The sequence below is a fragment of the Oncorhynchus mykiss genome, chromosome 3 (assembly GCF_057628025.1).
Source record: "Oncorhynchus mykiss isolate SJ-2025 chromosome 3, ASM5762802v1, whole genome shotgun sequence".
NCBI classification, from domain to species: Eukaryota; Metazoa; Chordata; class Actinopteri; order Salmoniformes; family Salmonidae; genus Oncorhynchus; species Oncorhynchus mykiss.
In genome coordinates this window covers 67,476,983-67,500,911 of record NC_143024.1, presented here as the reverse complement: position 1 = coordinate 67,500,911, position 23,929 = coordinate 67,476,983, and the positions used below count along the sequence as shown (strand labels likewise).

Genomic DNA, 23,929 nt, shown 5'->3' with positions numbered 1-23,929 from the left:
CTCTGACATGGACTTTTTTTTGGTGCCTTTTTTTTTGCGCTGTCACAGTGTCATCATAATTTTTTTTAAATGAACTTGCCTCACCAGCATATACTTACTTACCAAACCAATCAGTTCTGTTTTATAGAGGTACAGATATCCTGTGCCTTTTCATTTTGTGCATAGGTGCATACAGACACAGCTTGGCTACATGGTAACAGCGAAGCCGCCACAGTGCACTTGAATATGGAGCTCAACCAGGACTGTTACCTTTAACAGAATTAAACATTTTAACAATGTGATTTAACTGATTGATGTGTGGAAAATAGATGACAAAAATGCAGAATTGTGTTAAATGGCTGTAAGCAACTTGGGGAGAAAAAATATTTAACAAATACAATTATGTAATATTAGGCTTACTGGTTATTGTTTTGTACCTACTTGTGAGCTGCTCATTGACAGCCCGCGAGCTACCGGACATGCAGTTTTATGCAAAGGTGCAACCTTTGGTAGGCTAATGGAAGGCTACTCAGAGTCTGCGCTACAGCAAAGCCTAGTCCGACATGCTCGTTCGTGCTCATCATTGTTCTCACAGGCAAAGTGAAATGACAATGAATTTGCTCTTGGTGCACTGCGCTCAAATGATATGTAACAACACCCCTGAGTGCATTGGACATGAAACAACGATACAAATGTAACAACAGCACATCAAAATAGATACACAATTGTCTTTTGCAGGTGCCTTTTCATTTTAAACACCAGTGGAGCAACAAGTGCTTTCTAACTATACTGAACCAAAACAGTTGTGCGGGAAGGAAGCAAGGCTTTAGAGTGGTCAAAACCATTCATCTTGAGGCGACGGGGGGAGGGGTGCGTTAATGCAATCTGTTAATTATTATATCATATATCAAATGTACATATCTATTTTAATACAGACTATCTCAAAACATAATCATTAATCATAATCATAATCAACTAATCATTGAAAATGACAAATTACCCGGTTGGATCATGATAATTGTCTGGTAAAGAAGTGGGGGTGCAGTCAAACAAACGGTGAGATTTTTAGTTTTTATTTTCATAAAAGTGTCGCAAAGTACTTTTACCTAGTAATGTAAAGCGTTACCTTTTACACAAAGTAATATTGTAAAGCAGGGCTCATCAACTAGATTCAGCCGCGGGCTGATTTTTTTCTTGAGGGATGGTCGGGGAGCAGGAACATATTTACAAATAATTTGTAGACAAACATATATAATATCTGATTAAAATAGAATCATTTCAAACCTTGCTTAGATTTGTATACGATCAAGTGTCTCTCTTTTATGTGTAGGAATACTTGGGAACAGATTTCAAAAATGTAAATAACTTTTATGCCCCCCCCCAAACTAAAATAAAGAATCTTTATTTTGTATTCTTTTACTCAGGAAACTCTTATAACCTGCTCAGTCCATTCCAGAGTGATTAGTCTTAAGGGTGTGCCTGGTAGTGTACAGTTAGTCATTGGGAGAATCCAAGTCATCATATGCCAGACATGGCCTCAATAAGTTAAAGCATAGGTGTGTTTGTATGTATGTATGTATGTATGTATGTGTGTGTGTGTGTCTGCGTGTTTTCTAGAGTCTGGATGAGGCTGGTAGGGGGGATTTGGGCACTTGGCATTGTGTTGTGTCACAATACATTGCAGCTTGTCTAAGTGAGAATGGATGGATTTCAGTTAGACACAAGATTGTGTGAACACTGCCTTCAGAATGTATTCACTCACTCCCCTTGACTCTTTCCACATTTTGTTGTGAAATAAGGTGGGATTCAAATGTATTTAACTGTCATTTTTGTCAACGATCCAAACAAAATACTCCGTAATGTGAAGTGGAAGAAAAATTCTAACATCTGTAAAACTATTAATGAAAAATAAAACATAAATATATCTTGATTACATAAGTATTCAACCCCCTGAGTCAACACTTGTTACAGTCACCTTTGGCAGCGATTACAGCTGTGAGTCTTTCTGGGTAAGTTTCTTAAGAGCTTTGCAGACCTGAATTGTACAATATTACCACTTTATTATTTTAAAAATGATTCAAGCTCTGTCAAGTTGGTTGTTAATCATTGCTAGACAGCCATTTTCAATATACAGGCTTCCTTCTTTTCACTCCATCATTTAGGTTAGTATTGTGGAGTAACTGTTTTTCATCCATCCTCTGTTTTCTCCTTTCACATGCCATTCAACTCTTAACTGTTTTAAACTCACCATTGGCCTCATAGTGAAATCCCTGAGAGGTTTCCTTCCTCTCCGGCAACTGAGTTAGGAAGTATGCCTGTATCTTTGTTGTGACTGTGTGTATTAATACACCGTCAAAAGCGTAATGAATAACTTTACAATCCTCAAAGGTTTATTCAATGTCTCCTTTTAAAAAAAATCCATCTACCAATAGGTGCCCTTCTTTGCGAGGCATTGAAAACCTCCCTGGACTTTCTGGTTGAATCTGTGTTTGAAATGCACTGCTCGAGTGAGGGACCTTATAGACAATTGTATGTGTGGGGTACAGAGATGAGGAAGTCATTCAAAAATCATGTTAAACAGTATTATTGCACACATTTTGAGTCCATGCAACTTATTATGTGACTTGTTAAGCACAATTTTACTCCCAAACCTATGTAGGCTTGCCATAACAAGACATTTCAGCGTTTAATTTTTTATTCATTTGTAAAAATGTCCACTTGTACATTGTGACATTATGCGGTATTGTGTTTAGGCCAGTGACACTGTGTGTGTGTGTGTGTGTGTGTGTGTAAAGGGCAAGATGCAGCTTCGTATGTATGGAGGAATGCTCTGTGGCTGCCAGAGTAATGACATAACCACGGTTTGTAGCAGAGATCCCAGGCCCGATGCTTGGATACCATGGCAACCTGTGTGCCTATGACACACACCCACCCAAACTGTAGGGGATTGGGGTTATTTTTTGTTGTTGTTGGGGGAGTACGGCCTGTGTAGTTTATTCCACTTGTGCTCGTTCAGTCCTGGTAAACTTGTAAGTGAATACCAGATGTGTGAGGAAAACAGATGTGTGGCCGTCACAGTGTACAAGCTATAGCACCAAAAATGTGTACTCGGTTAACAACGGTCAACACACACACACACATATTTGAAATACTTTATTTGAATCCACAAGTCACATTACAGACGAGAAGGATTGAAACATTTCATACAGGTAACTGCCAAAAGAATGGAAACACTTGAGAAAACGATACATTATATTGAAAGCAGGTGCTTCTCCTGAGTTAATTAAGCACTTAAAATCCCATCATGCTTAGGGTTATGTATAAAAATGCTGGGCAGGCCATTATTTTGGCTACCATGGCTATGGCCTATCCACAGGGCACGAGTGGTCACTGAATGGTTTGATGAGCATGAAAATTATGTAAACCATATGCCATGGCCATTACCAGATTTTAACCCAATTGAACACTTGGGAGATTCTGGAACGGCGCCTAAGACAGCGTTTTCCACCACTATCAACAAAACACCAAATTATGGAATTTCTCGTGGAAGAATGGTGTCACATCCCTCCATTAGAGTTCCAGACATATAGAATCTATGTCAAGGTGCATTGAAGCTGTTCTGGCTCGTGGTGGCCCAACACCCTATTAATTAAGACACTTTATGTTGGTGTTTCCTTTATTTTGGCAGTTACACATGGATATCTGGACACTTATGAATACAGATAGCACCACCTTCTCCACACAGCAAGGCTGCAAATGACCACTGACACAGAGCAGTACCTTGCTAGCTGCTTTCCCTCTGTCCTATACAGGCCTGCAATCTGAAGGCCACCTACTATCAGCCTATGTACATGGTCGAGACTCATGAATATCAGCACTACAACCAAGGCTGTTAAGGCGTGTTAAGGCATATTTCAGGAACTTGTCAGTAAAGGCCTGCTCCATGTAGGAGTCAAAAGAGCAACCCACTTCCAAAATGAGCACCTCCCTCCGGCCTCCTCCCACAACAATTATATCTGGCATATTTGGTATAAAAGTAAACACATCATCATCAACATCACACACACAGACACACACACACGGAGTGTATTTCAGTAACCTGTGTGTGTACATTAAAGAATGAGGGTAAGAGTGGGTTGGTTCTAGAGAGAGAGTGGGTTGGTCATAGAGAGAGAGTTGGTTGGTTCTAGAATGAGAGTTAGTTGGTTCTATAGTGAGAGTGGGTTGGTTCTAGAGTGAGCATGGGTTGGTTCTAGAGTGAGCATGGGTTGGTTCTAGAGTGAGAGTGGGTTGGTTCTGGAGTGAGAGTGGGTTGGTTCTAGAGTGAGCGTGGATTGGTTCTAGAGTGAGAGTGGGTTGGTTCTAGAGTGAGCGTGGGTTGGTTCTAGAGTGAGCGTGGGTTGGTTCTAGAGTGAGAGTGGGTTGGTTCTAGAGTGAGCGTGGGTTGGTTCTAGAGTGAGAGTGGGTTGGTTCTAGAGTAAGCATGGGTTGGTTCTAGAGTGAGAGTGGGCTGGTTCTAGAGTGAGCATGGGTTGGTTCTAGAGCGAGCATGGGTTGGTTCTAGAGTGAGAGTGGGTTGGTTCTAGAGTGAGAGTGGGTTGGTTCTAGAGTGAGCATGGGTTGGTTCTAGAGTGAGAGTGGGCTGGTTCTAGAGTGAGAGTGGGTTGGTTCTAGAGTGAGCATGGGTTGGTTCTAGAGTGAGCATGGGTTGGTTCTAGAGTGAGAGTGGGTTGGTTCTAGAGTGAGCATGGGTTGGTGGGCTCTCCCTCTGCCTGTACCATACCATAGAGCCATTCAACTACAACCACTACTACACCAACACTCTCCCTCTGCCTGTACCATACCATAGACACATTCAACTACAACCACTACTACACCAACACTCTCCCTCTGCCTGTACCATACCATAGAGCCATTCAACTACAACCACTACTATACAGACACTCTACCTCTGCCTGTACCATACCATAGAGCCATTCAACTACAACCACTACTACACCAACACTCTCCCTCTGCCTGTATCATACCATAGAGCCATTCAACTACAACCACTACTATACAGACACTCTCCCTCTGCCTGTACCATACCATAGAGCCATTCAACTACAACCACTACTACACCAACATTCTCCCTCTGCCTGTATCATACCATAGAGCCATTCAACTATAACCACTACTACACCAACACTCTCCCTCTGCCTGTATCATACCATAGAGCCATTCAACTATAACCACTACTACACCAACACTCTCCCTCTGCCTGTACCATACCATAGAGCCATTCAACTACAACCACTACTATACAGACACTCTCCCTCTGCCTGTATCATACCATAGAGCCATTCAACTACAACCACTACTATACAGACACTCTCCCTCTGCCTGTACCATACCATAGAGCCATTCAACTACAACCACTACTACACCAACACTCTCCCTCTGCCTGTACCTCCCAAGTGGACAGGTGAAAATAGAGGTTCAGAGGAAAAGGGGCATTGAGTGTGAACAGACTGGGAGTGAGAGTGTCTCGATGTCTGGAACTGCTGTGACGAGGAGGGAAGTAAGTGAAAGAGAAAAAAAGAAAAGGGTGAGAGATGGATGTCCGTCATCCACCAACAGCACAAACACTATCTGATTGAAGATTATGACACTTCACAACCATGTGACCCCTGATCTTCTGTCCTCATCTCTTTACTCATCTCTCTCTCGCTCTCTCTCAATATGCCTCTTTCTCTCTCTTTCTCTAACCCACACTCTCTCAATTCAATTCAATGGCTTTATTGGTATGGGAAGCATATGTTTACACTGCCAAAACAAGTGAAGTAGATCATAAACAAAAGTAAAATAAACAATACATATTTACAGTAAACATTACACTCACAGAAGTTCCAAAAATATATAGACATTACAAATGTCATATTATGTCTATATACAGTGTTGTAACGATGTACATAGCCTGTCTTCTCTTGAGAGCCATGTCTGCCTACGGTGGCTTTTCTCAATAGCAAGGCTATGCTCACTGAGTCTGTACATAGTTTTGGGTCAGTCTGTGGTCAGTCCCCGTGGTCAGGTATTCTGCCACTGTGTACTTTTTGTTTCGGGCCAAATAGCATTCTAGTTTGTAATTATCTTATAGTTTCCTCATGATTTGTTTGGTTGGGTCCAATTGTGTTGCTGCCCTAGGTCTCTCTCTCTCTCTCTCTCTCTCTCTCTCTCTCTCTCTGAGCAGCGTGGCAATGACCCACTGACCCTTGACCTTGATCGAGTTTGGATAGTTTCCATGGAGACCAAAGATATATACAGAGTTTTCTATCTCTCTTGCTCTGCTCTCCCTCTCTATGCCTCTATGTTTTTGTTCGAGCTGAATCTGTTCTACTGTCACTCTTGAAGTTTGAAACTTGAAAAGGCAGCTGATGGGGATGATTATGCATAGAATATTAGGAGATAGTTCCCACATAAAATATACGTGTTATTATGATAAAGATTAGCTAAGGACTTATCTCACTCTGAGACGTGTCTTTTGTAATCTCTGTGTCTGATTGCGGTCTCGTCATGGGCTCTCTCAGCTGATGACACGCTAGGCTCTGACAGACAGACAAACGGAGAGGACAAACAGACGATAGCAGATACAGGAACATGCCTCTCCGTTGAAGCTTCTACTGGTACTTGAACATCAACACTGCAAATTAAAAGAGCGATGATGAGAGAGAGAGAGAGAGAGAGAGAGAGAGAGAGAGAGAGAGAGAGAGAGAGAGAGAGAGAGAGAGAGTGTGTGTCTTTCTCGTTGACACCCCGAGGCTGAACCTACAGGACCTCACTGCACTTCCACACAATCATCTCTATTAAGACACACACACACACACACACACACACACACACACACACACACACACACACACACACACACACACACACACACACACACACACACACACACACACACACACACACACACACACACACGTGCAGTGATTTAAGAACAGCTCTGGTCTTGTATTCAGATATAAATGAGCTTTAAATACAATCATTAGTTGTTATTTAGCACAGATCTGTTCGTTTCCTGTCCTCCACTCTGTACATTCGCTGCAGGAAATAAGTCTTCATTAACAGTCTACTCATTCCAGAAATAGTCCTCTCTTTCTGTCTGTCTCTGCCTCTCAGCTTTTTCTTCCTTCCATTCACTCTTCTATCTTTCTATCTGGTCAATCTCTCATTCCTCATTGTCTGCATGCAAAGGGAGTTCCACCTGAGATACTGTAGGTCGGATGGTGCCAAAACACAGGGGCAGTATCACATAAGGAAATGAGGAACACACCTCTTTGGGAGCGCCAATGCTCCAGGCGTATCTATGACATAATCTAAGATAGGATCTCTACTGTACTAGAAGCATGTAGATGTTATCATGGCAGCATGCCTACAGTCTGTACATGCTGTACGGTACTGTACTCCCTGGTTTAAAGGGGAATGGAAACACTAGGATTTAGAACGTCAGCTAACTGGAGCTGGAAATCGCCATGTTGGCATTGTTGCGTCACTGGCAGGAGAGAACATTTTGGAAGCAACCAAAAATGGCTGAATTTACAGAGAGCAAATCTGAGTCTGAGAATGAGTTTATTACCGAGTTAGGGAGCCAATAAACCTACTGAAGCCGTTCATGTTTGAGCCGATCGTTGCCCCATATCAAAGAGTTTGTCCTCGTAGCAGTAACAACACAGACTAACACCCCAGCTAGAGGGTCGGGGTAGCCAAACACAAACTGGTGTGTGTGAGGATGCTGCCAGGTAATGGCTAGAGTAGGAGTGTGTGTGTGTGTGTGTGTTGAAGAGAGATGGTAGGGATACAGCACAACATCCCACTGTATTACATCCAGTCAGAGGTTCCGGTCAGTCTGTCTGGATGGTGACTTTATTTATTTATTTTTTTATTTTTTTTATTTCACCTTTATTTAACCAGGTAGGCAAGTTGAGAACAAGTTCTCATTTACAATTGCGACCTGGCCAAGATAAAGCAAAGCAGTTCGACACATACAACGACACAGAGTTACACATGGAGTAAAACAAACATACAGTCAATAATACAGTATAAACAAGTCTATATACGATGTGAGCAAATGAGGTGAGATAAGGGAGGTAAAGGCAAAAAGGCCATGGTGGCTAAGTAGATACAATATAGCAAGTAAAACACTGGAATGGTAGATTTGCAATGGGAGAATGTGCAAAGTAGAAATAAAAATAATGGGGGTGCAAAGGAGCAAAATAAATAAATAAAATACAGTAGGGAAAGAGGTAGTTGTTTGGGCTAAATTATAGGTGGGCTATGTACAGGTGCAGTAATCTGTGAGCTGCTCTGACAGTTGGTGCTTAAAGCTAGTGAGGGAGATAAGTGTTTCCAGTTTCAGAGATTTTTGTAGTTCGTTCCAGTCATTGGCAGCAGAGAACTGGAAGGAGAGGCGGCCAAAGAAATAATTGGTTTTGGGGGTGACTAGAGAGATATACCTGCTGGAGCGTGTGCTACAGGTGGGAGATGCAATGGTGACCAGCGAGCTGAGATAAGGGGGGACTTTACCTAGCAGGGTCTTGTAGATGACATGGAGCCAGTGGGTTTGGCGACGAGTATGAAACGAGGGCCAGCCAACGAGAGCGTACAGGTCGCAATGGTGGGTAGTATATGGGGCTTTGGTGACAAAACGGATTGCACTGTGATAGAATGCATCCAATTTGTTGAGTAGGGTATTGGAGGCTATTTTGTAAATGACATCGCCAAAGTCGAGGATTGGTAGGATGGTCAGTTTTACAAGGGTATGTTTGGCAGCATGAGTGAAGGATGCTTTGTTACGAAATAGGAAGCCAATTCTAGATTTAACTTTGGATTGGAGATGTTTGATATGGGTCTGGAAGGAGAGTTTACAGTCTAACCAGACACCTAAGTATTTGTAGTTGTCCACGTATTCTAAGTCGGAGCCGACTGTATTACATCCTGTCAGTCTGTCTGGATGGTGATGTATTACATCCTGTCAGTCTGTCTGGATGGTGACTGTATTACATCCTGTCAGTCTGTCTGGATGGTGATGTATTACATCCTGTCAGAGGTTCTGGTCAGTCTGTCTAGATGGTGACTGTATTACATCCTGTCAGTCTGTCTGTATGGTGACTGTATTACATCCTGTCAGTCTGTCTGGATGGTGACTGTATTACATCCTGTCAGAGGTTCCTGTCAGTCTGTCTGGATGGTTATGTATTACATCCTGTCAGTCTGTCTGGATGGTGACTGTATTACATCCTGTCAGTCTGTCTGGATGGTGACTGTATTACATCCTGTCAGTCTCTCTGGATGGTGACTGTATTACATCCTGTCAGTCTCTCTGGATGGTGACTGTATTACATCCTGTCAGTCTCTCTGGATGGTGACTGTATTACATCCTGTCAGTCTGTCTGGATGGTGACTGGATTACATCCAGTCAGAGGTTCCTGTCAGTCTGTCTGGATGGTGATGTATTACATCCTGTCAGTCTGTCTGGATGGTGACTGTATTACATCCTGTCAGTCTGTCTGGATGGTGATGTATTACATCCTGTCAGAGGTTCCGGTCAGTCTGTCTAGATGGTGACTGTATTACATCCTGTCAGTCTGTCTGGATGGTGACTGTATTACATCCTGTCAGTCTGTCTGGATGGTGACTGTATTACATCCTGTCAGAGGTTCCTGTCAGTCTGTCTGGATGGTGATGTATTACATCCTGTCAGTCTGTCTGGATGGTGATGTATTACATCCTGTCAGTCTGTCTGGATGGTGACTGTATTACATCCTGTCAGTCTGTCTGGATGGTGACTGTATTACATCCTGTCAGAGGTTCCTGTCAGTCTGTCTGGATGGTGACTGTATTACATCCTGTCAGTCTCTCTGGATGGTGACTGTATTACATCCAGTCAGAAGGACTTCCTGCTAGAAGAGGCTACTTGACCAGTCAGCAGCCAATATGCCAGTTAAATAATTGGTGAAATGTTGCTTGATTATAAATGAAGGTTAATATCAGTAGTGGGTAGGTAGGTGCTCAATATACTGTATATAATCAGTATCCTATAAAGATGTTTATCACCAGCGCTGTTAGGCGCGATGGTAACACATTTACCTTTAGATTAGACAACCAGAGTTGGAATCGCAGACGGCATCATGATTGATGAAGTCTCATTCTAACCAATAATGGACGAGCTCATTATAAATACATTGTGATTTAGTTTCGAGCTCATTATAAATACATTGTGATATAGTTTCGAGCTCATTATAAATACATTGTGATTTAGTTTTCGAACTCATTATAAATACATTGTGATTTAGTTCGGAGTTCATTATAAATACATTGTGATTTAGTTCCGAGCTCATTATAAATACATTGTGATTTAGTTTCGAGCTCATTATAAATACATTGTGATTTAGTTTCGAGCTCATTATAAATACATTGTGATTTAGTTTCGAGCTCATTATAAATACATTGTGAGATAGTTTCGAGCTCATTATAAATACATTGTGATATAGTTTCGAGCTCATTATAAATACATTGTGATTTAGTTTCGAGCTCATTATAAATACATTGTGATTTAGTTTCGAGCTCATTATAAATACATTGTGATTTAGTTCCGAGCTCATTATAAATACATTGTGATTTAGTTTCGAGCTCATTATAAATACATTGTGATTTAGTTTCGAGCTCATTATAAATACATTGTGATTTAGTTTCGAGCTCATTATAAATACATTGTGAGATAGTTTCGAGCTCATTATAAATACATTGTGATTTAGTTTCGAGCTCATTATAAATACATTGTGATATAGTTTCGAGCCCATTATAAATACATTGTGATATAGTTTCGAGCCCATTATAAATACATTGTGATATAGTTTCGAGCTCATTATAAATACATTGTGATATAGTTTCGAGCCCATTATAAATACATTGTGATATAGTTTCGAGCTCATTATAAATACATTGTGATATAGTTTCGAGCCCATTATAAATACATTGTGATATAGTTTCGAGCCCATTATAAATACATTGTGAGATAGTTTCGAGCTCATTATAAATACATTGTGATATAGTTTCGAGCTCATTATAAATACATTGTGAGATAGTTTCGAGCTCATTATAAATACATTGTGATTTAGTTTCGAACTCATTATAAATACATTGTGATTTAGTTTCGAGCCCATTATAAATACATTGTGATATAGTTTCGAGCTCATTATAAATACATTGTGATATAGTTTCGAGCTCATTATAAATACATTGTGATATAGTTTCGAGCTCATTATAAATACATTGTGATATAGTTTCGAGCTCATTATAAATACATTGTGATATAGTTTCGAGCTCATTATAAATACATTGTGATTTAGTTTCGAGCTCATTATAAATACATTGTGATTTAGTTTCGAGCTCATTATAAATACATTGTGATATAGTTTCGAGCTCATTATAAATACATTGTGATTTAGTTTCGGTATCACAGAAACCTTTCTTATGGTTTTGTTTGCAGAGCACACAGGCTGGCAGTTTACCGCCAGTTCATCCTATGGGCACAAGGTAGAATTGGATGAGGTGTACGGTGTCTCATCCCTGCACCTGTTGTTTCTTCCATAAAGCACGCATTCCCAGAAGCAAAGGCAAACTTAATTCAGTAAATCTAGCCTGCTGTCATTTTTTTTCAAGACATAGACGTAATGACTGACCCTTATGTACAAATAGTATTAGTTAGCGTGTCCACTATAAAAACAGGTTCAAGTGTAACCAGATAAACTTGCTTTTAAGATAATTCTACTTTCAACGCGCACTAATCCCACATCCCGCATCCCGCTCGCTAGAGTAGAGAATTCAACTAGCTTTGGCTGCCATCTATTGGAAAGGAATGGTAACTTCACTGGGAAGCTAGTTGAGTCAAAGTAGACTTTAATAATATATGCCATTTAGCAGACGCCTTTATCCAAAGCGAACTGGGTACATGGTAGTGGAACCAGATCATAGAAAAAGGATTTCAATTTGGATATGATGGATGGTCAGTCCTTGCGTCTATAGCTCTGTCTATGAATTTGAAAATGATGACATTTCTCCAGCCCCATCCCTCAGCTTTTTACCGAAGGTTTCTACTGCTGATTGCCACTTTAAGAAGTTAAGACGCAGATTAAATACACACCAAAATATGTTACAGATACTCTGAAAATGTCCCATCACTCAGACCCGAGCCAATTCCTCAACGCTTTTAATCATATTTGCCTAGGGTCGCAGAAAAAATCTTTCCCAGAATTCCCTGGTTTTCAAAAAGATCCCAGTTGGAAGATTCCTGGAATAAGCAGGGCATCCTTCAACCAGGGGATTTTGGGGGAGTTACTATCATTTTGCAACCCTAAAATTTGCCTAATGTAGACCCACATGGAAGAACACACAGCGTTCCCCAGTTGTAGGTTACAGTAGGCTATAATGTAGAAGAAGACCATCAGTTAGTTTAAGAGGATCTAAATCAGCACCACTATTCCACTCACTGTCGCTGCAATTTAGGTCACTTGGATGTTGATGTCTCTATACCTGGAAAATAGATCTGCTAGGGTTTTCGCTGAACTGAAGAGGCTTGGCTACTTGTCTGCCCGGGGCACCTAAAGCTTGCTGCTGCTATATGGCTGCTCTTCAGGTAGCAGATGCAGCGGACCTGGCTTCAATTACTATTTTAAATATTTTGCTTTAGCCTGCCTGGAGTGCCAGGGGGCCGGCGTTTGCACTTTTCTGACTTATCTATTGGTTCCACCGCAACAAACACGCTCAATTAAGCACAGATACAGTATTTGAAATTATCTCAAAAACGAATTGTACCCAGGTGTGGCGCCATGCAGCCATGAGGACTAGCAGTAGAGGAATGGTGTTAGCAGGTTATCACTCCTCTGCTAACGAAGCCAGAGTTAGCAATAGCATTACATGCCACAGAGACAGCTAATCTTATTACGTATCATATGGCTGAGAGTTGGACACCACAAAGGATATTAGTCTAGCTGCCAGCTAGGACAGCAACTGAAGAGGTTCAGGCTATGGTACAACACAAACATGTGTATATTGGTGCTTGGGGGGGGGGGGATTGTGAGAGGTGAGGTGTGGTGTGTTGGTGTTTCAGTGGAAGTGAACTCCTCAAAGGACTTTTAAAACCAGATCTTAGTTTGTGGCCATGTATCAGTCATAGTTCCTGCCTCAATCTATTATATGCTAAGGCCTTTTCTTCACCATACCAGTTATTTGAACCAGGGACCATGATAGACTTGGAAAGTTGATCAAGTGACAGGTCATAGCTCAGTAATGAATCCGACCCATACTGTGTAGTCATCGTCCAAATTTTAATTGAATCTTTATTTAACTAGGCAAGTCAGTTAAGAACACATTTTTATTTACAATGACGGCCTACCACGGCCAAACCAGGACGACACTGGGCCAATTATGCGCCGCCTTATGGGACTCCCAATCACGGCCCGTTGTGATACAGCCTGGAATGGGAAAACTAAAGGAGAGCCGCACACTCTAGGAGCTCAGATGCAATAATTGAATAACCGAATAACCAACATTTGGACAGACAAGCTGTCTTCATCAGGTTATAATGACAAACACTGCGGGTAACTGGTTTGTGTGAAAGGACACACACAGGTGTCTGTAATCATGGCCGGGTGTGGCCTGATATCATTGGTTAATTCTTAGATATAAAAATAACACACCAAAAACATGAATGGATAGCATACGATCATAGATACAATTAAGCCTACAAACATTTACAATAGCAGAATCACAAGAATGGCTTCAGATCAAAGTCTACAGCCTGGAATCGAACCAGGGTCTGTAGTGACACCTCCAACACTGAGATGGAGTGCCTTAGACCGCTGCGCCATTTGGGAGACAATATAAGCTCTGGTCACCGTGAGAGTTGGCAGGCCATAGGTCATTTAGCTCAGGGTGTCCCATATAGTTACTGTGAGAGCTGGCCAGGCGATAGGTCATTTAGCTCAGAGTCCGACCCATATAGTCTAGTCAGCATGAGAGTTGAGACTCAGACCCATATAGTCTGCCCTGTGAGTTGGCACCCTCAGGTCACCTCGCCTGGCATCTAAACTTGATTAGCAGTAAAGTGCTCCATTGATGACTTCCCATCGCATTATAGTGTTAGCTAATCTCATCAATCATGGTTAAGTCAGCCAAGTTTTAAGCAAGAGGACCTAACGAGAGAGAAAGAAGGCAGAAAATCAGAAAGGTTTTCCCAAATCTCCCATTAACATTTATTTTATTTTTATTTAACCTTTATTTAACTAGGCAAGTAAGTGCAATAGTATCTAACAATTCACAACAATACACAAATCTAAAAGTAAACAAATAGAATTTAGAAATATATAAATATTAGGACAAACAATTTTGGAGTGTAAATATATATATGTGCTGGAATGTATAGACATTATGGATAGAATATGTAGTATATCTGTAGAATATATAGGATAGAATAGTATATGTACAGCAATAGTTGAATAGGATGGCCTTGACTAGAATACAATATTATACATATGAAATGAGTATAACAGTACGTAAACATTATTACAATGATCAGTGATTCCTTGTCTATGTACATAGGGAAGCAGCCTCTAAGGTGCAGGGTAGAGTAACCGGGTGGTAGTCGGTTAGTGGCAGTGATTAAGTTCAGGCCGGGGTACTGGGTGGAGGGTACTGGGTGGAGGGTACTGGGTGGAGGGTACTGGGTGGAGGGTACTGGGTGGAGGATACTGGGTGGAGGGTACTGGGTGGAGGCCGCCTAGTTACGGTTATTTAACGGTTTGATGGCTGAGATAGAAGCTGTTTTTCAGTCTCTCGGTCCCAGATTTGATGCACATGTACTGACCTCGCCTAATGGGCGATAGCGGGATGAACAGGACGTGGCTGTAATGGATGATCTTTTTGGCCTTCTTGTGACATCGGTGCTGTAGGTGTCATTGAGGACAGGCATTGTGCCCCCGGTGATGTGTTGGGCAGACCGCACCACCCTCTGGAGAGCACTGCGGTTGCAGGCGGTGCAGTTGCCGTACCAGGCGGTGATACAGCCCGACAGGATGCACTCAATTGTGCATCTGTTAAAGTTTGTGAGGGTCTTAGGGGCCAAGCCACATTTCTTTACCCTCCTAAAGTTGAAGCTGTTGCGCCTTCTTCACCACACTGTCAGTGTGGGTGGACCATTTTAAATTGTCAGTGATGTGTACGCCGAGGAACTTGAAGCTTTTCACCTTCTCCACTGCGGCCCCGTCGATGTGGATGGGGGCGTGCTCCCTCTGCTGTCTCTGTTTTTGACAATATGTTTGTGTTCACAGATGCCCTAGCTGGCTCTGTTGTCGCCTCATTCATTAGTTAGAGCAGACCTGGTTCGGTTCTGGAGTGAGCTGTACTATCCATTCAGACCCCAGTCCTACCTACTTACAGGTTGTAGAAAGAGCAGAAGAGCTGTACTATCCATTCAGACCCCAGTCCTACCTACTTACAGGTTATAGAAAGAGCAGAAGAGCTGTACTATCCATTCAGACCCCAGTCCTACCTACTTACAGGTTATAGAAAGAGCAGAAGAGCTGTACTATCCATTCAGACCCCAGTCCTACCTACTTACAGGTTATAGAAAGAGCAGAAGAGCTGTACTATCCATTCAGACCCCAGTCCTACCTACTTACAGGTTATAGAAAGAGCAGAAGAGCTGTACTATCCATTCAGACCCCAGTCCTACCTACTTACAGGTTATAGAAAGAGCAGAAGAGCTGTACTATCCATTCAGACCCCAGTCCTACCTACTTACAGGTTATAGAAAGAGCAGAAGAGCTGTACTATCCATTCAGACCCCAGTCCTACCTACTTACAGGTTATAGAAAGAGCAGAAGAGCTGTACTATCCATTCAGACCCCAGTCCTACCTACTTACAGGTTATAGAAAGAGCAGAAGAGCTGTACTATCCATTCAGACCCCAGTCCTACCTACTTACAGGTTATAGAAAGAGCAGAAGAGCTGTACTATCCATTCAGACCCCAGTCCTACCTACTTACAGGTTATAGAAAGAGCAGAAGAGCTGTACTATCCATTCAGACCCCAGTCCTACCTACTTACAGGTTATAGAAAGAGCAGAAGAGCTGTACTATCCATTCAGACCCCAGTCCTACCTACTTACAGGTTATAGAAAGAGCAGAAGAGCTGTACTATCCATTCAGACCCCAGTCCTACCTACTTACAGGTTATAGAAAGAGCAGAAGAGCTGTACTATCCATTCAGACCCCAGTCCTACCTACTTACAGATTGTAGAAAGAGCAGAAGAGCTGTACTATCCATTCAGACCCCAGTTCTACCTACTTACAGGTTATAGAAAGAGCAGAAGAGCTGTACTATCCATTCAGACCCCAGTCCTACCTACTTACAGGTTATAGAAAGAGCAGAAGAGCTGTACTATCCATTCAGACCCCAGTCCTACCTACTTACAGGTTGTAGAAAGAGCAGAAGAGCTGTACTATCCATTCAGACCCCAGTCCTACCTACTTACAGGTTATAGAAAGAGCAGAAGAGCTGTACTATCCATTCAGACCCCAGTCCTACCTACTTACAGGTTATAGAAAGAGCAGAAGAGCTGTACTATCCATTCAGACCCCAGTCCTACCTACTTACAGGTTATAGAAAGAGCAGAAGAGCTGTACTATCCATTCAGACCCCAGTCCTACCTACTTACAGGTTATAGAAAGAGCAGAAGAGCTGTACTATCCATTCAGACCCCAGTCCTACCTACTTACAGGTTATAGAAAGAGCAGAAGAGCTGTACTATCCATTCAGACCCCAGTTCTACCTACTTACAGGTTATAGAAAGAGCAGAAGAGCTGTACTATCCATTCAGACCCCAGTCCTACCTACTTACAGGTTATAGAAAGAGCAGAAGAGCTGTACTATCCATTCAGACCCCAGTCCTACCTACTTACAGGTTATAGAAAGAGCAGAAGAGCTGTACTATCCATTCAGACCCCAGTCCTACCTACTTACAGGTTATAGAAAGAGCAGAAGAGCTGTACTATCCATTCAGACCCCAGTCCTACCTACTTACAGGTTATAGAAAGAGCAGAAGAGCTGTACTATCCATTCAGACCCCAGTTCTACCTACTTACAGGTTATAGAAAGAGCAGAAGAGCTGTACTATCCATTCAGACCCCAGTCCTACCTACTTACAGGTTATAGAAAGAGCAGAAGAGCTGTACTATCCATTCAGACCCCAGTCCTACCTACTTACAGGTTATAGAAAGAGCAGAAGAGCTGTACTATCCATTCAGACCCCAGTCCTACCTACTTACAGGTTATAGAAAGAGCAGAAGAGCTGTACTATCCATTCAGACCCCAGTCCTACCTACTTACAGGTTATAGAAAGAGCAGAAGAGCTGTACTATCCATTCAGACCCCAGTCCTACCTACTTACAGGTTATAGAAAGAGCAGAAGAGCTGTACTATCCATTCAGACCCCAGTCCTACCTACTTACAGGTTATAGAAAGAGCAGAAGAGCTGTACTATCCATTCAGACCCCAGTCCTACCTACTTACAGGTTATAGAAAGAGCAGAAGAGCTGTACTATCCATTCAGACCCCAGTCCTACCTACTTACAGGTTATAGAAAGAGCAGAAGAGCTGTACTATCCATTCAGACCCCAGTCCTACCTACTTACAGGTTATAGAAAGAGCAGAAGAGCTGTACTATCCATTCAGACCCCAGTCCTACCTACTTACAGGTTATAGAAAGAGCAGAAGAGCTGTACTATCCATTCAGACCCCAGTCCTACCTACTTACAGGTTATAGAAAGAGCAGAAGAGCTGTACTATCCATTCAGACCCCAGTCCTACCTACTTACAGGTTATAGAAAGAGCAGAAGAGCTGTACTATCCATTCAGACCCCAGTTCTACCTACTTACAGGTTATAGAAAGAGCAGAAGAGCTGTACTATCCATTCAGACCCCAGTCCTACCTACTTACAGGTTATAGAAAGAGCAGAAGAGCTGTACTATCCATTCAGACCCCAGTCCTACCTACTTACAGGTTATAGAAAGAGCAGAAGAGCTGTACTATCCATTCAGACCCCAGTCCTACCTACTTACAGGTTATAGAAAGAGCAGAAGAGCTGTACTATCCATTCAGACCCCAGTCCTACCTACTTACAGGTTATAGAAAGAGCAGAAGAGCTGTACTATCCATTCAGACCCCAGTCCTACCTACTTACAGGTTATAGAAAGAGCAGAAGAGCTGTACTATCCATTCAGACCCCAGTCCTACCTACTTACAGGTTATAGAAAGAGCAGAAGAGCTGTACTATCCATTCAGACCCCAGTCCTACCTACTTACAGGTTATAGAAAGAGCAGAAGAGCTGTACTATCCATTCAGACCCCAGTCCTACCTACTTACAGGTTATAGAAAGAGCAGAAGAGCTGTACTATCCATTCAGACCCCAGTCCTACCTACTTACAGGTTATAGAAAGAGCAGAAGAGCTGTACTATCCATTCAGACCCCAGTCCTACCTACTTACAGGTTATAGAAAGAGCAGAAGAGCTGTACTATCCATTCAGACCCCAGTCCTACCTACTTACAGGTTATAGAAAGAGCAGAAGAGCTGTACTATCCATTCAGACCCCAGTTCTACCTACTTACAGGTTATAGAAAGAGCAGAAGAGCTGTACTATCCATTCAGACCCCAGTCCTACCTACTTACAGGTTATAGAAAGAGCAGAAGAGCTGTACTATCCATTCAGACCCCAGTCCTACCTACTTACAGGTTATAGAAAGAGCAGAAGAGCTGTACTATCCATTCAGACCCCAGTCCTACCTACTTACAGGTTATAGAAAGAGCAGAAGAGCTGTACTATCCATTCAGACCCCAGTCCTACCTACTTACAGGTTATAGAAAGAGCAGAAGAGCTGTACTATCCATTCAGACCCCAGTCCTACCTACTTACAGGTTATAGAAAGAGCAGAAGAGCTGTACTATCCATTCAGACCCCAGTCCTACCTACTTACAGGTTATAGAAAGAGCAGAAGAGCTGTACTATCCATTCAGACCCCAGTTCTACCTACTTACAGGTTATAGAAAGAGCAGAAGAGCTGTACTATCCATTCAGACCCCAGTCCTACCTACTTACAGGTTATAGAAAGAGCAGAAGAGCTGTACTATCCATTCAGACCCCAGTCCTACCTACTTACAGGTTATAGAAAGAGCAGAAGAGCTGTACTATCCATTCAGACCCTAGTTCTACCTACTTACAGGTTATAGAAAGAGCAGAAGAGCTGTACTATCCATTCAGACCCCAGTCCTACCTACTTACAGGTTATAGAAAGAGCAGAAGAGCTGTACTATCCATTCAGACCCCAGTTCTACCTACTTACAGGTTATAGAAAGAGCAGAAGAGCTGTACTATCCATTCAGACCCCAGTCCTACCTACTTACAGGTTATAGAAAGAGCAGAAGAGCTGTACTATCCATTCAGACCCCAGTCCTACCTACTTACAGGTTATAGAAAGAGCAGAAGAGCTGTACTATCCATTCAGACCCCAGTCCTACCTACTTACAGGTTATAGAAAGAGCAGAAGAGCTGTACTATCCATTCAGACCCCAGTCCTACCTACTTACAGGTTATAGAAAGAGCAGAAGAGCTGTACTATCCATTCAGACCCCAGTTCTACCTACTTACAGGTTATAGAAAGAGCAGAAGAGCTACAGCAAATACCACTTTAGTCCACAAAAACCCTACAGTGAATACTACAGTAAAGTCTGCAAAAACACTACAGTGAATACAATAGTATTTATACCATAGTATACTATAGTATATATTTTTATGTGGGAAACTTTTATTTTCACAGGCAGGTGTACACAATCAGACATGCATACATGCACATAGCACTCCACACACGCACACACGCACACACGCGCACACACACACACACACACACACACACACACACACACACACACACAAACTGTCCCTCACATTAGACCTAATTTCTGTCTATTCTCTCTTTTTCATTTTCTTTCCATCTATTTATCTCTCTCTCTCTCTCTCTCTCTCTCTCTCTCCCCCTCTCTCACACACACACACACACACCACTCTGTCTTTCCATCTATTTCTCTCTCTCTCTCTCTCTCTCTCTCTCTCTCTCACACACACACACACCACTCTGTCTTTCCATCTATTTCTCTCTCTCCATCTATTTCCCCCTCTCTCTCACTCTCGTTCTTTCTCCCTCCCCCTCTATGTTATGGTACAGTGCTATCTCTCTCTCCCGTCTGGCCGTCCCCATTACTGAAGCGTATCGTAAACATTTCAGTCACACTTAACTGCAGCACTGTCTGATTTCTACATTTTATTGACCATTTATCCCTGTCTGCCCTCCTTCTAATCTGCCCTCTCCATTTCCCTCTCCTCACCTGTCTCTCCACCTGTCTGCCCTCCTAATCTGCCCTCTCCTCTCCTGTTTCTCCACCTGTCTGCCCTCCTTCTAATCTGCCCTCTCCTTCTCCCTCTCCTCTCCTGTCTCTCCACCTGTCTGCCCTCCTTCTAATCTGCCCTCTCCTCTCCTGTCTCTCCACCTGTCTCTCCACCCGTCTGCCCTCCTTCTAATCTGCCCTCTCCATCTCCTGTCTCTCCACCTGTCTGCCCTCCTTCTAATCTGCCCTCTCCATCTCCTGTCTCTCCACCTGTCTGCCCTCCTTCTAATCTGCCCTCTCCATCTCCTGTCTCTCCACCTGTCTGCCCTCCTTCTAATCTGCCCTCTCCATCTCCTGTCTCTCCACCTGTCTGCCCTCCTTCTAATCTGCCCTCTCTATCTCCTGTCTCTCCACCTGTCTGTCACTCCTTCATCCTCCATTAATGTGCCTGTGCAGCACACCCCCTCTATCTCTCTCTAGGCCCTTCTCTTTCCTTTCTCTTTACCCTTATTTTACGTTCTCTTTTTTATTTGGTTCTCTCTCTCTCTCGTGTTGTCTCACCACTTCCTCTACCCATTGCCATCTCCTCTCTATCACCCATTTCTCTGTGGCCTCTTATAACCTCATCTACATTGTTTATACTTACTATCTCTCTCCCTGTCACTCTCCCACTCTATTTCTTATATAACTCATCACTATCTAGACGTGGTGGCAGTAAATATCCAAATTGAGATTTCAGAGTGATTTATCCTCTGCTCTTTTCAACAGAGGCTCATATTCTCAACCATCCACATTTCTCTCTCTCTCTCTCTCTCTCTCTCTCTCTCTCTCTCTCTCTCTCTCTCTCTCTCTCTCTCTCTCTCTCTCTCTCTCTCTCTCTCTCTCTCTCTCTCTCTATTTTCTCTGTGTCAGTATATGACTGTGGCTGGCTGTATAGGGCTACAAGACACATGTCTAGAGGCCAGGGACAATGGATGTCCTTCCACCTCTCTAACTTTATTTCCGTCCCTCTCTAACTCTATTTCCCTTCCTCTCTAACTCTATTTCCCTTCCTCTCTGAATCTATTTCCCTCCCTCTCTAACTCTATTTCCCTTCCTCTCTAACTCTATTTCCCTTCCTCTCTGAATCTATTTCCCTCCCTCTCTGACTCTATTTCCCTTCCTATCTGATTCTATTTCCCTCCCTCTCTAACTCTATTTCCCTTCCTCTCTAACTCTATTTCCCTTCCTCTCTGAATCTATTTCCCTCCCTCTCTAACTCTATTTCCCTCCCTCTCTAACTCTATTTCCCTTCCTCTCTGAATCTATTTCCCTCCCTCTCTAACTCTATTTCCCTTCCTCTCTAACTCTATTTCCCTTCCTCTCTGAATCTATTTCCCTCCCTCTCTAACTCTATTTCCCTTCTTCTCTAACTCTATTTCCCTTCCTCTCTGAATCTATTTCCCTCCCTCTCTGACTCTATTTCCCTTCCTATCTGATTCTATTTCCCTCCCTCTCTAACTCTATTTCCCTTCGTCTCTAACTCTATTTCCCTTCCTCTCTGAATCTATTTCCCTCCCTCTCTAACTCTATTTCCCTCCCTCTCTAACTCTATTTCCCTTCCTCTCTGAATCTATTTCCCTCCCTCTCTAACTCTATTTCCCTTCCTCTCTAACTCTATTTCCCTCCCTCTCTAAATCTATTTCCCTCCCTCTCTAACTCTATTTCCCTTCCTCTCTAAATCTATTTCCCTTCCTCCCTAACTCTATTTCCCTTCCTCTCTAACTCTATTTCCCTCCCTCTCTAACTCTATTTCCCTTCCTCTCTAACTCTATTTCCCTTCTTCTCTAACTCTATTTCCCTTCCTCTCTAACTCTATTTCCCTTCCTCTCTAACTCTATTTCCCTCCCTCTCTAAATCTATTTCCCTCCCTCTCTAACTCTATTTCCCTTCCTCTCTAAATCTATTTCCCTTCCTCCCTAACTCTATTTCCCTTCCTCTCTAACTCTATTTCCCTCCCTCTCTAACTCTATTTCCCTTCCTCTCTAACTCTATTTCCCTTCCTCTCTAACTCTATTTCCCTTCCTCTCTAACTCTATTTCCCTTCCTCTCTAAATCTATTTCCCTCCCTCTCTAACTCTTTTTCTCTCAAACTCTCTCCTTCTCATCTCTCCGTCCCTCTGTCCATCTCTGTCCATTTTTTTTCTCTCTGTCTCTCTCCCTCTCTTTCAATTCAAAGGGCTTTATTGGCATGGGAAACATATGTTTACATTGCCAAAGCAAATGGAATAGACAGTAAACAAAAAGGAAATAAACAAGGGAAACATTAGTAAACATTACTCACAATTTTTTTGAAAGAATATAGACATCACTCTCTCCCTCTCCATCCTTCCGGGTCGCCTTGTCTATACAGACGTCTTATTACTGTTAGTGTTATTGTATAACCCAGGGTCCCAGTGTGTCAGGGCTAGCCGGAAGCTACTGCTCATTAAGCTCTGGGCTCAGTGTGTGTGTGTGTGTGTGAGCGTGTGTGTGTGTGTGTGTGTGTGTGTGTGTATGTGTGTGTGTGTGCGTACATGCGTGCGTGTGTATGTGTGTGTGTGTGTGTGCGTACATGCGTGCGTGCGTGCGTATGTGTGTGTGTGTGTGTTGATTGGTGTATCGGTGCAGGCATGGTAAGTGTTAGGACCAATTGATTTCCTCTTCATAGTGTATAGCTGCTGTCTCTCAGGGTATAGCTGTTCCTCTCCAGTCTATGGCATGCTAGTGGAGCATGACAAACGATTGAATGCATATACTCCATTATACTCATCAGTGGCAGATAGAGCGTTGCTAGCTGTGTGTGACAAAAATGCATGACATTCTCACGGTGTCACTCACACAACAGACACAGGATACTGTGTGTAAAGACCAAAGACCAGAGGCTCATTCCGGGGGGCACAACGTTAGGAAAGGTTTGGATAGAAATATATAGTGTAGAACAGACTCCATCATGTAGGATAGCTAGGTCCGGCTTTTGTGGTCAGAAAAAATGAATGATTCCATATGACTAAGGAATCATCTCAGTTCTGTACATTATATTTCTATCTGCAACAATGTTGCGAAACGTTGTGACCTCCCAAATGCCTCCCCAGGAGTCGCTAGCCCCGCCCCTCCACACCTGTGTGTCTGTGTGAGAGTGAGGCATTATGGGATGGCATGTGGTGATGGAGGGATACGGATTTCTGTCTGGTTTCCATGGCATCGCTGCCTCAAGCTGTCTCTGTTCTGATTGGATGAGGGATAAGGTCGACATAGCAGGCCTTGTGTGTGCGTGTGCGTGTGTTTGTGTGTGTGTGTGTGTGTGTGTGGTATGTCATTCTGTGTGTGTGCCAGTCTGAGTATTGGATGTAGTCTTGAGCCACAAATACCACTGTCACTTAGTATTGGCGCAAAGCCATACAGTGGAGTGGACATGATTTCTTGAGATAAAATCAAATGATGTATTTTTGT

General features: G+C 42.7%; 1 protein-coding gene across 1 annotated transcript in view; it reads left to right on the top strand.

The window, feature by feature from the left end:
* LOC110504309 (inactive phospholipase C-like protein 1) overlaps nucleotides 1–23,929 on the top strand; it is a 122,679-nt gene that overhangs the window by 17,872 nt on the left and 80,878 nt on the right. The window lies entirely within an intron of this gene.